At 25.5% G+C, this 298-nt stretch overlaps 1 protein-coding gene across 1 annotated transcript in view; it reads right to left on the reverse strand.

The window, feature by feature from the left end:
* Positions 1-298, reverse strand: part of LOC119591625 — a gene marked incomplete at its 5' end in the record, with an annotated part of 4970 nt that overhangs the window by 2154 nt on the left and 2518 nt on the right.

A 298-nucleotide genomic window follows, 5' to 3' on the forward strand; every position in this document is an offset into this window, starting at 1 on the left:
TTCTTTCGTTTTTAAAATTTTTTTTTCTTGGATAAAAAATTTAAATTTTTTTTTTAGGGCCCCCCCGGGTTTTTTTAAAGTTTGGGGAAAAACTTTTTTGATTTTAATAAAAAAAAAGAAAAGGGGGCCCATAAAAAAAAAAAAAAATTCAACCATATGATCTTTCAAACATTACGTGTGCTAAAAGGTCATCTTGAAATTCTACCTGAATTATAATAAATATGACAAATGCCAGCAAGAGAATGTGAAATTAAAGTGTAAAAGAACCATTTTTTTTTAGCTTAATTAACTATCTAAA

The sequence above is a fragment of the Penaeus monodon genome, chromosome 29 (assembly GCF_015228065.2).
Source record: "Penaeus monodon isolate SGIC_2016 chromosome 29, NSTDA_Pmon_1, whole genome shotgun sequence".
NCBI classification, from domain to species: Eukaryota; Metazoa; Arthropoda; class Malacostraca; order Decapoda; family Penaeidae; genus Penaeus; species Penaeus monodon.